This window comes from Tupaia chinensis, unplaced genomic scaffold (assembly GCF_000334495.1).
Source record: "Tupaia chinensis unplaced genomic scaffold, TupChi_1.0 Scaffold000499_1, whole genome shotgun sequence".
Taxonomy (NCBI): Eukaryota; Metazoa; Chordata; class Mammalia; order Scandentia; family Tupaiidae; genus Tupaia; species Tupaia belangeri.
Window position 1 is genome coordinate 80,093 of NW_006160011.1, and position 8,530 is coordinate 88,622.

The window sequence follows — 8,530 nt, forward strand, 5'->3', positions numbered from 1 at the left end:
ACTAGAGGATACTGTGAGTGACTGTATGCAAACAAACAAGAGAACACGGAGAAGATGGACAAATTCCTGGATGCATATAATCTACCAAGATTGAATCAGGAGGACATAGAGAACCTGAATAGACCTATAACAAGCCATGAGATCGAATCAGTAATAAATAACCTTCTGACAAAGAAAAGCCCAGGTCCTGATGACTTCACTTTCAAATTCTACAAAACTTTTAAGGAAGAGTTAATCCCCATTCTACTCAAATCATTTCTAAGGATCCAAAAGAAAGGAAACCTCCCAAATTCATTTTATGAAGCCTCCATCATCCTCATTCCTAAAACAGATAAAGACATGACAAAAAAGGAAAACTGCAGACCAATATCTCTGATGAATATAGATGTAAAAGTTCTCAACAAGATACTTGCAAATCATATCCAACAAAATATAAAAAAGATTCAACACAACCAGGTAGGCTTTATTCCAGGGATTCAATGGTGGTTCAACATATGCAAGACCATAAATAAAATACACCATATTAAAGGAAATAAAGATAGAAACCATATAATCATTTCAATTTATGTAGGGAGAACATTTAATAAAATACAATATCCCTTCATGATTAAGACTCTCAGCAAGATTGATATAGAAGGGTAATTTCTCAACACAATAAAAGCCATATATGAAAAACCTATAGCTAACATTATACTGAATGGGGAAAAGCTAAAAGCTTTTCCACTAAAAACTGGTACTAAACAAGACTTCCCAATTTATCCACTGCTTTTTTTTTAATGATCAGTTATTTAATTAGGTTCTTGGAAAAAATTTAGAACACCAATCAGTGAGGATAAACTCCATTGGAAAGGGCAAACACGGATCACAGGTAACCCTGGAGCTGAGGAACAGCTTTGATTTTTGGTAAAATTTACGAGTCCACAGCTTTCTGATTGACCTTGTGCTGCTCTGAAATCTCGTATTTCTCCTTCTCTGTGTCAAAGACCTAACCTTCCTGGTGCTGTGTTTCTACAGTTTTTTTTTTTTTTTTTTTTTTAGGAAGTAAGCATCAGTAAGATGCTTTGGGATTTTTACTTTGCTAGTATCAATTTTCATGGAGGTAGCAACGACAAATTTCTGGTGTGTTCTACACAGTGGAACTTGATTGAGAAACACTGGTCCAATTACAAGTAGAAAGTCACTGCTAAGCTTCTTCAGGAAAACTCTTTCTTCTGTAGCGTCCAATAGGCTGATCAGAATGGTCCCAGGAGTGATGCTAGCTCACAGCTTTCTCATATGCTGGCTGAAGGTTTTTTTTTTTTGCTGTGGTTCAACAGTTTTCAAGGTACATTTTCAGTAGGACAATACGTAGGCATTTTGCTCAGTTTAACCACCCAGGTACCACCCTTTTTGTCTCCACCAACTGGTTTTGTAATAGTCACAAGTACCTTCTTTTTTGTTTCAATCCTGGATTTAGTGGCCGAGTATTTCCTCTTGTACCTGGCCTTCCTGGAATACATGGCAGACTGGGAGTAACTGCCGATGCCCTGGAGTAGGACCAGGTTTCGGCTGCAATGTGGCTTCCATTTCTTGGACTTTTTAGCCTTGGGTCACCCTTTTTAATCTTGCCACTAGCATCAGCCTTCTTGGCTTCAGGCTTCTTCTTAGTATCCTGCTTTGCAGCTTTTTCACCTAACATCTTGTATAATGGGAAAGTAAACTAAACTCCCCGTTTCCTGTCTCTCCACTGCTTTTTAACATAGTGTTGGAAGTCTTAGCTAATGCAATCAGAAAACAGAATAATATAAAAGGCATTCAAATAGCCAAAGAAAAGTTGAAAATATCTTTATTTGCAGATGACATGATGGTGTACTTAAAAGACTCAAAGGTTTACATGAAAAAACTTCTCAAAGTAATAAATGAATACAGTAAAGTGACAGGATAAAAAAATCAACATCCAAAAATCTGTAACATTTCTATATATAAACAAGTTGAAAGTAGATCTGGAGAAAGGAAAACCTTTTACAATAGCCACAAAATGTATAAGATACCTAGAAATAAGCCTAAGTAAGGAAGCCAAAGACCTTTACAAAGAAAACTATGAAAACCTTAAAAAAGATTTTGAAAATGACACATAAAAGTAGAAGGACATCCCATATTCCTGATTGGAAGAACTAATATAGTCAAAATGGCAATTCTACCCAAATTAATCTACATTTTTAAGGCAATTCCAATAAAATTATGAGACAGTCTTCACAGATCTAGAAAAGACAATCATAGAATTTGTCTGGAATGAAAAAGACCTCATGTTGTCAAAGTAATCCTGCGCCAAGAAGAGTGGAGTGGACAGCATATCACTCCCTGACCCCAAAATACCCTATAAAGCTGTGATAATTAAAATAGCATGGTATTGGCACAAAAACAGATGGGTGAACTAATGGAATAGAATAGAGACCCCAGAAATAAACCCCAAAGCTTACAACCAACTGATTTTTGACAAAGGATACCAGTCAATCCATTGGGAAAAGGAAAACCTCTCTAGCAAGTGGTGCTGGAATAATTGGTTGTCCACCCACAGAAAGATGAAACTGAACCCTCATGTTTCACCATTAACAAAAATCAACTCATAATGGATCTAATATCTGAACCTAAGACCTCAAACTATAAAACTACTGGTGGAAAACTCTGGGGAAACACTGGGAGATATTGGGGTAGGTAAAGACTTCATAAATAAGACTACCAAAGCATGTGCAATAGTCCCTAAAATAGGCAAGTGGGACTATATCAGACAAAGAAGTTTCTGCACAACAAAAGACACAGTAACAAGTGTGAACCGACAACCCTCAGAATGGGAAAATATTTTTGTTAAATATGCCTCAGACAAGGGACTGATAACCAGAATACATAGGGAACTCAAGTGCCTTATGTGAAAAAAAAAAATGATTAACCCAACTAAAAGATGGGAAAATGAGCTGAACAAAAATCTCTCTAAGGAAGACATACAAACAGCCAAAAAGCATATGAGGAAATGCTCGACATCCCTCATCATAAGGGAAATGCAGATAAAAACCACAATGAGATACCACCTAACCCCTGTCAGAATGGCAAAGATTAAGAATATAAAAAGTGATAAGTGTTGGCGGGGATGTGGTGAAAAGGGAACCCTCCTACACTGTTGGTGGGAATGTAAACTAGTTCAACCACTGTGGAGAACAATATGGAGGTTCCTCAAAGATCTACAAATAGAACTACCATTTGATCCAGCAATCCCACTTCTGGGTATTTACCCAAAAGACAGGAGAACGCTCAGTCAGAAAAGTGCTTGCACATCCATGTTTATTGCAGCATTATTCACAATTGCCAAGACATGGAACCAACCTAAATGTCCACAAACTGATGAATGGATTGGAAAAGTGTGGTATATATACTCTATGGAATACTACTCAGCCATAAAAAATAACAAGACCCTGGAATTTGATAGAAAATGGTCAGATATGGAGGATCTATTGCTGAGTGAAGTAAGCCAGGCTATGAAAGAAAGATATTGTATGTATCCACTCAATATATACCGACTATCCGCACTCTATAATAGAGAGCAAAAATTCGGAGGACATAAACACAGTGAAGGTACTTAATGAGAATAGGACAGTGTGGAATGGGGTAAGTGAAGAGAAGAGGATAGAGAAAGATAGCAAGTGAACAATAGAGAGACAGGACGTTAGTGAGAAACAGATAGGGGTTATTAACTGTTGATGATGACATGTATAGTATTCTCAACTGGATTGGTCTGAGAAGTATTTCATGATGGGCAAAGTATTTTTACAAGCAAAACGAGAAATAACAATTGACTGTTTTATAAAAATAATTAGAATAATAAAAATAATGATTGGGGAAAACAGAAAAGATATTGAATGTTGAAGTGGGGAGATTAATGTCTCTGTACTGACTGACATGCATGGCATTCCCTTTTGAAAAAACAATGTAATACAATGTAAAGTTATATGTAATCCAATGTAATATAAAGAAGATTATGATGATAAAAAATGAACTGAACAAAAATCTAAGGAAGACATATGAACAGCCGAAAAGCATGAGGAAATGCTCAACATCCCTCATCTTAAGGGAAATCCAGATTAAAACCACAATGAGATAGCACCTAACCCCTGTCATAATTGTGAAGATTAAAAATACAAAAAGGGGTCATTGTTGGTAGGTTGTGGTGAAAGGGGAACTCTCCTACACTGTTGGTAGGAATGTAAATTGGTCCAGCCACTGTGGAAAACAATATCGATGTTCCTCAAATATCTACAAATAGAACTACCATTTGATCCACCAGTCCCACTTCTGGGTACCTACCCAAAGGACAGGAGAATGCTTAGTCAGAAAAACACTTACACATCAATGTCTATTGGGGCATTATTCACGATCACTAAGACATGGAACCAACTCTAATATCTACAAACAGATGAATGGATTGAAAGAGTGTGGCACATATACTTTGTGGAATACTATTCAGCCATTAAAGAAAAAGACCCTGGCATTTGAAAGAAAGTGGTTGAATATGGAAGATTTATTGCTCAATGAAGCAAGCCAGGCTATGAAAGAAAGATATTGTATGTATCCACTTAATATATACCAACTATCTGCACTCTATGGTAGAGATTGAAATATAGAGGGCATAAAAGCAGTGAAAATAGTTACAGATGCTGAATTCAGAATGGAACAGGCATGGAGAAAAGGGAAGACTGTAGAGAAAGCAAGTAGGAGAAAAAATAGAGGTATGACATTTGTGGGACACAGAAATGGTTTATTACCTGTTGATGATATCTTACAGGCATAATATTCTCAACTGGACTGGTCTGAGAAGTATTTCACGTTAGGTAAATTCTCTTTACAAGCCAAATGATGTATAGTGATTGAATGTTTTAAAAATATGAGAATAAATAATAATCTGAAAAAAATGAAAAGTTATTTGATGATGATATGTGGATAGTAATGCCTTTGTCTTGGCTGATATGCATGGTAATCATGCTGGAAAATGAAATGTTATATGCTGTAAAAATATATGTAATTAAATGTAATATAAAATTATTGAAAGAAATAGAGACATTTCCCTTCATCTGTCAGCATAGTCTCTCTTGTCTCTGCTTCTCAGGCTCCTCTCTTTCTCCTCCGCAATAGCTCCTATTTACAAATGACTGGACCTCCCTATCAGCCCCTAGTCCTCTTGCATCTACTGACTGCAATGGACCCTTCTTGATGTAAGACATGACTCAGTCATTGCCACACGGGGTTTTGTTCCCTTCATGCTTTTCACAGCATCTGAATCCAATGCAGCATGGTGATAAATGCTTGTCCTGTGAGAGAGAAAAGACCAAGAAGCAGAGTCATATTCATCACTACTAGGAAATAGCTGGAGAGAGACAAACTACTTTCAAAACTCATCCTCTCCTTCAACAAGAGTAAATGGCAAGAAGGAAAGGAAATACGTGTGTGGGTTAATGGTCACTAAATATGCAGTCCTTTGCATATTTCACTCTCTCTCAATTTCTCCCTGCCTAAGTTGACCCATTCCTAGAGAATATCAAAGATAGAACATGTAACCTGTAACTGCTTCCTAGTGTCTGGCACACAGATAATTAAAATAAGTGTATATTTATGAAAAGTGGACAAACAAATGAAAGAAAAGCCCAGGGCTTCTCTACCATCATTGTGTAGGATGTCTGCAGAAGCCTAATGCACCATTTGGAAAACTCCAAAGTATGAGGTAGACATATCATGAGGCAATGCTCATCCAATAGCAGACACTGTTTAAAAAAAAAAAAAAAAAAAAAAAAACAAAAAAAAACAGTGCTGCATTCCTCACAGCTCCTTAGAGGATCTGAGAGGAATCCAGTATCCATTGCCACAGTAGTGAGCAGTTTGATAGCCAACTTTAACAGGTGTTCCTCCTCTTCTCTTGTTCTGTTAGTACCTCACTCCTGTTCCTGGAGAATACTTCCCCAGATTAACTAGCATGGAAACCACTGTCCCAGGTTCTGTTTTCATTTGATGTTGGGTTTTGGGGGGATTCTTTTCAGAGGGACCATATATAAGACATCTAACAATTATTTGGTTAAATTTACTTCTCTCTGTATATACTTTTTCTAGATATTTCATTAATTTTCAAAAATTTGTCACCATTTATACTCTGATTATTTCCAAATCTATAGCTTAGCAAAGACCTCTCTGCTGAGTCTTACACATGTCAACTTCAGTTTTAAATACTTGACTTCCGTGTGGCAAGTGAATATTCCATCCCACTACTCACTACCTCCGTTCTGCTACAAATCTCTACGCAAGGTGTTATCATACAGCTTATTTAAATTTTAGAATGCAGACATTTGAATCTTCATTCTCCAGGTCTGTTGGCAGTATCATTCCAACAGGGATCTCAAGCTAGAGAGAGAACTAGGCTGCAATTTTATTATGATAAAAGACTCCAGTACTAGGTACTCACTGTAGAGACAGAGAAATAGAGAGATACAGAAAACCACAATCCCTTCTCTTCCATTCTCCACTTGGGATTTTAGACATGCACACACACATGTGAATTTTAAACCACTGGGTCTCAAACCACAGTTGACTACATGGGAGTCCAGCAACATAAACATTACACCATCTGCTGGTCCCTACTAGCTGAAATTCTTACCCTTGAGCTCCCTGGGATGCCCTCAGATTCTACCAATACTGTTTGTTTCCATTCTTCGTGATCAGAGGTGAATACAAAAGAGTCTGCTAAATCCTAGTTGACTACATTATTTCAAACTGCCACATAGCAGTTATTTACTTGACACTCAAACAAAACCTTTCAATAGAAAACTTCATAAGGTGCTAATTATGGGTAGATGTTTATTATTTTGTGTATAGTACGATATTCATCCACCTTGTGGCTTCTAAAAGTATCCACTGCATGAATAGCATGTGGGCAAATACTAATCTTCTAGTGATAATGATGGATGTATAATAACACTTCCTATGTACTACATAGAAATGTACAAGATATACAACTCATATAAATTTTATCAATTAAAAAAAATTTTAATCATCAAAGAGTACATGTACTTCTCAGAGCAAGAAACAGACACAGAGAAAAAGTTCCCCAGTAGGGTGAGGTCATTCCGCAATCCTTTTTCCTATATTTTTCCTTCCCATCAGGATTTGGGGCATACATGTACACATGCCCAGTGTGTTTATCACACCACCAGGCCAGGATTTGAACCTCAACTCCCAATGCATAGTGTTTAATTACTGTGCTACAGGTCATGCTTTCAAACTATTTTATAAAAATCTTAATAATGGTAGAATTTAATTCTTTGAGTAGACATTTTTATCTACTTGGAATATTTATCTTTAGGATTAGTTACATGTATGCTACCATATGTAACTAATTTTCAATATGAAAATATCAATAACATGTTCGGCTACACACTTTTTTATAATACCTTTAGACAGCTTTCAACTTGGGTTGTTTTAGCTAAAATGCAGCTTCAGTCATTTTAATAAGGTAAAAGCAACTTGCCATTAGAGTAGTCACTATTCCTAATTTGTCATAATTTGGATAATTAGGAACATATTAACATTTTAGAAGAAAAATCTATTTTAAGCAAGTTAGTAGCAAAACTAACACATAAATATGCTAGCTGCAAAGGACTCCTACTTGTTCATTAGGTGAATTACTGATGTATTATTGTATGCACTAACCCTAAGTTAGCATTTATGGAATTTGATAACAACAAAATTGGTCTACATTTAAAGTGCTATGACCAACACTTTATATAATAATCATAGTAGTATTAATGGAGGGCAAATATTTTTAGTACTTAATGTTTTACACAGTACATCATTTGATCCTTGAAACCAGTCCACAAGGAATGTTTATCATTATCCCTATTTCATGGATGAAAAAATTGAAACTAAGGGAGGATAAGGAACTTGCCAATATCTCTCAATAACAAATACAAAACACTTTGACTCAACAATTCCACTTCTGGAGTTTTTTCTTTTTTGTTTGTTTTTGTATCAACATATTTGCAAACATATAAAATTACTTATATGCAAAGCCACTGACCTCAGCACTATTTATAATAAGAAAGACTGAAACAGTATTGTGTCCATTAACAGGTTAAGTAAATGATAATACATCCATATAGAAACACTATACAGCTAGAAAAAAATAAAATCAATAAAAGAGCCTCCAATGGTCAAATAGATAAAGGTCTTCAAGATCATTTTAAGTGAAAAAGGAAAGTACAGTATGATATATATAAAATGCCACCTTTTATGTAACATATAAGTCTCTATGTTTTGTCTTGAATTTCTTAAGGTAAGTCTGAAATACATAGAACCAAGGATACTGGTTACCTATTGGTGCAAGTCACGGGGAGGGTTGGCAGGGGTAATTGAGCAGGCATAGAACAAGGTCAAAAACAAAACATTTCACTGTCTGAAATTTTATAATGGATGAGTATACTGCCTGTGCAAATTTTCATTAAAAAGAAAGGAAAGCAGG

General features: G+C 35.9%; 1 long non-coding RNA gene across 1 annotated transcript in view; it reads right to left on the minus strand.

Annotated features, from left to right (window-relative positions):
• Window positions 1-5,143: 5,143 nt before the first annotated feature.
• The window catches only part of LOC102480887 (uncharacterized), a 33,376-nt gene continuing 29,989 nt past the window's right edge, over window positions 5,144-8,530 (minus strand). Inside the window, exon 4 of the long non-coding RNA XR_335700.1 lies at window positions 5,144-5,336. This is a non-coding gene — a long non-coding RNA (uncharacterized LOC102480887). The remainder of the gene's footprint in view (window positions 5,337-8,530) is intronic.